This window comes from Oryctolagus cuniculus, chromosome 4, assembly GCF_964237555.1.
Source record: "Oryctolagus cuniculus chromosome 4, mOryCun1.1, whole genome shotgun sequence".
Lineage (NCBI taxonomy): Eukaryota > Metazoa > Chordata > Mammalia > Lagomorpha > Leporidae > Oryctolagus > Oryctolagus cuniculus.
In genome coordinates this window covers 854310-858534 of record NC_091435.1, presented here as the reverse complement: position 1 = coordinate 858534, position 4225 = coordinate 854310, and positions in this window count along the sequence as shown.

Genomic DNA, 4225 nt, shown 5'->3' with positions numbered 1-4225 from the left:
TCTCCCAGGGGAAAAGCCTCCCCGAGGGTGGGTGCCTGACACCACCTGAGGCTGTGGCCACGGCGGAAGGCTCGGGGCGGGGGTCCTGCAGCCAGACCCAGTCCCACACAGCCCAGGCAGGGAGCCTCTGTTCCCCGCGCCAGCACCAGGCGGCTCCTTGTCCGGCAGTTCTGCGGGCCGGGGCTCACTGAGGACACTCATGCCCCTGCGTGGGGCACTGGCCAGGGTGACAGCCGGGTCACCTGACCCTCACCCTGCATGGGACCATGGGTCTGCACCCCACTGGGCTTCCTCAGTGGGACAGGCATGCGCCAAGTCTGCCCCCATGCCAGCTGAGCCTTGGTCCCTGCACACAGGGTGTGAGCACAGCTGAGACCAGAAACCTCGCTCAGGCTGCGGCCCCCACCCTGGCTGGGACCCTCCCCTCCCCTGGCACTGGGACCCTCCCCCTCCCCCAGCACTGGGACCCTCCCCCTCCCCCAGCACTGGGGCCCTCCCCCTCCCCCAGCACTGGGGCCCTCCCCCTCCCCCGGCGCTGGGCCCCTCCCCCTCACCCAGCACTGGGCCCCTCCCCCTCCCCCAGCACTGGGACCCTCCCCCTCCCCCAGCACTGGGACCTTCCCCTCCCCCAGCACTGGGACCTTCCCCTCCCCCAGCACTGGGCCCCTCCCCCTCCCCCAGCACTGGGGCCCTCCCCCTCCCCTGGCACCGGGTCCCTCGCCCCCCCACCAGTTTAAGCAGGAAGGCTGCCCCGCAGGGCCCCTTGCAGGACTGGGTGTCCCCGGCCAGGCCCACTCGCTGGCTGGGTCAGCGGTCAGAGCACAGAGGGGGGCTGAGTGGGGGCTGCAGGGCCACCCAGCGCCAGCCAGGGGCAGCACCCCCACCCCCTTGAGCAAGGGACACCGCCACAGGGCGCCCCGGGCGAGGGCGGGAGCCAGGGTCCGCCGGGGCCTGTGTCCTGCGCCGAGGTCCTCACCTCCTGCCGACGGACACCCTACAGGCTTCCTAAAGACCCTGGCAGGGCCCTGCCGTCCCGTCCCCGGGAGAGGACCAGCACAGGGCCCCTGCCTGGCCGCGACCGGCCCCTCCAGCCCAGAGCTGGAGGGGAGACAGCCCTGCCCTGGGGGCGGGGGTGGGGGGAGACAGCCCTGCCCTCGGGCGGCAGAGGGGGCGCTGTTGCTCCACGCAGGGCGGGGTGGGAGGGCCTAGGGGGCTCCCCAGCTGAGAAGTCTCCTCCCCACCCCCCACTCCTGGCTGCTGAAGCCCCCAGCCCCCTCTTTTCCTGCCACAAGCCACAGAGGCCATTCGTTCCCGCAAGGGCCGTCTCCCTCGGCTTCCGCCCACTTTTATGAAACCCATAAAAAAAATCCCTAACCGAGCCGGTGCGGAGCCTGCCTCTTCCCGCCCTTGGTTTCCCAGGCTCCAGGAGCTGGGAAGGGGAAGAGAGGAGGTGCCCACCCCGCTAGGGGAGCCCAGCCCCCACCCGTTGGGGGCTCATGGTGCCGGTCCCTGAAACAGCCCAGGCTTTCTCAGGTCCCGGCCCCAGCCCCTCCCCCCGTGTCATCCACACCCCCAGCAGCTCCCCAACTCCCTCCAAGACCCCAGCCCCAGCCCTGCTCAGGTCACTGCCTTGTCCTGATCCGCCCCACCCGGCCCCCTGCAGGGCTGTGGGTGACGGGCAGGGTGCAGGGCTCTGTGCCAGGTCCAAGGGAGGGGAGTGGGCTTGCTGCCGCTCTACCCCCATCTCCCCAGTCCCTACCCACTGCCACACACACACACACACACACACACACAGGGCGGGCCTCACAGCGGGGTGCTGGCCGACGGCTGCCCTGCCTCTGGAGGGCCTGGAAGCTGCACCAGAGCTGGCTGGGGAGACGGAGGTGGCCGGGGACGGAGTGGCCGGGGATGGAAGTGGCCGGGGATGGAGGTGGCTGGGGACAGAGTGGCCGGGGACGGAAGTGGCCGGGGATGGAGCTGGCTGAGGAGATGGAGGTGGCCAGGGATGGAGGTGGCCGGGGACGGAGGTGGCCAGGGATGGAGGTGGCCAGGGATGGAGGTGGCCGGGGACAGGACAGAGGTGGCTGGGGGACAGAGGTGGCCAGGGATGGAGGTGGCCGAGGGATGGAGCTGGCTGAGGAGACGGAGGTGGCCAGGAATAGAGGTGGCCAGGGACGGAGGTGGCCGGGGACAGAGTGGCCGGGGACGGAGGTGGCCGGGGACAGAGTGGCCGGGGACGGAAGTGGCCGGGGACGGAGCTGGCTGAGGAGATGGAGTTGGCCAGAGGAGATGGAGGTGGCCAGGGGAGACAGAGGTGGCCGGGGACAGAGGTGGCCAGGGGACACATGTGGCTGGGGGACGGAGCTGGCTGGGGAGACGGAGGTGGCCAGGGACGGAGGTGGCCAGGGACAGAGGTGGCCGGGGACGGAGGTGGCCGGGGGACGGAGGTGGCCGGGGACGGAGGTGGCCGGGGGACGGAGGTGGCCGGGGACGGAGGTGGCCAGGGGACGGAGGTGGCCGGGGACGGAGGTGGCGGGGGACGGAGGTGGCCGGGGGCGGAGGTGGCCGGGGGACGGAGGTGGCCGGGGACGGAGGTGGCCGGGGGACGGAGGTGGCCGGGGACGGAGGTGGCCGGGGGATGGAGGTGGCGGGAGACGGAGGTGGCCGGGGGATGGAGGTGGCCGGGGACGGAGGTGGCCGGGGGATGGAGGTGGCCGGGGACGGAGGTGGCCGGGGACGGAGGTGGCCGGGGATGGAGGTGGCCGGGGGATGGAGGTGGCTGGGGGACGGAGGTGGCTGGGGATGGAGGGGGGGGGACCCAGGCTGGAGCGGGCTGTTAGGGTCCAGGGGCTCTCGTTCTCATCTCCACTCGTTTGTCCATGCTCCCTGCAGTACCACACACCGTGTCCACACCCAGAAACACTCAGAGATGCACACGTGAGAAACGCGTGGATTTCAGGTTTTTGCACCAAAGTCACCGTGTGTTAATTCCTCTCCCGTGACCTCTCTGAAGCATGGTTGCTCTGGACCTGGGGGAGAAGCCGGACGCCTGCGTTTCAGTGAGGCTTGGTGCCCTCCCCGGGCGGTGCCTCCCTCCATCCGTTTCATGCCGCCCCAACCCTGCCGGAGAAACACAGGGCAGCGCGGGGAGGGGCCAGAGCCCCCTGGGCTGCCTGAGGGAAAAGTGCAGGCCACGCTCACGGCCACCGCCATGTCCTGCTGGGAGCACACGCCACGGCCACGCCCAGGCCGACAGAGCGCCTGGTGTCCTCGAAGCACCACGCAGAGAAACCTCACACACAGCACACAAACAGAGCACACGCGGGGAACACGACTCACGCACCACACACTGCTCAATGCCACATGCACACGTGTGATGCACATGACACACACAGCACACACCATGAACACCACACTCATACTTGACGTACATGGCACACAAACCTGCCACACACATGCCATACACACATTACACATGCACACCACACACCACAACACGCGTTAAACATGCGTTCCATGCCTGTCACACATACACACACATTAATCGCATACACAGCACACAGACACATGCATGAGAGTGTGTCAAAAGTTCATGGAAGAAAACGGGATTGAAAGATAAGTTGATTTTGGTGCAAAATTTTTGAAATGTGCACTTAAGAGTGGTTTTCAGAAGTTCATGAAAATCATGGGTGGATTTCAAAATTCTGTTTCATCAAGATGAATTTGCCTTTCATTTCGCTCTCAAGGTCTTCTCGAAGTGCCCCACATGCACGTGCACATGTCTGTTTTCCCGTGGCACAGCCGAACCACTGTTTGCGAATGGGCATGTGGCTGCCCTGTGCACTGCACGGACACGAAGCGTGCCCGGGATCCGGGACACCCGCAGCGGAGAGCGGCCAGCGGCCACGGGGCAGCGTGGCCCGGCGGCTCCCAGTGAAGGTGCAAGGAAGTCCAGGCTCCGGGTTAGCACTCTGCTTCCTGGAAGCCCGGGATTCTGTCCTATCTAACTCTGCTGTCACAAGTCCCCAGACCTGGCCAGGCGGTCGCGCCTCCAGCCGAGCGGCGTCCCTGGCACACAGCGGCTCCAGGGAAGACTTTTCCTTGCAGGTGTTTCTGGGGGCAAAAGACCCCGGGCGGGCTGGCGCTGCTGCCGTGACTCACCCCGCGCCGCCGGGCCAGCCCCGCCGGCCCCTCCCCCGCGGCCCGCCCTCGCCCCTCCTCCCTC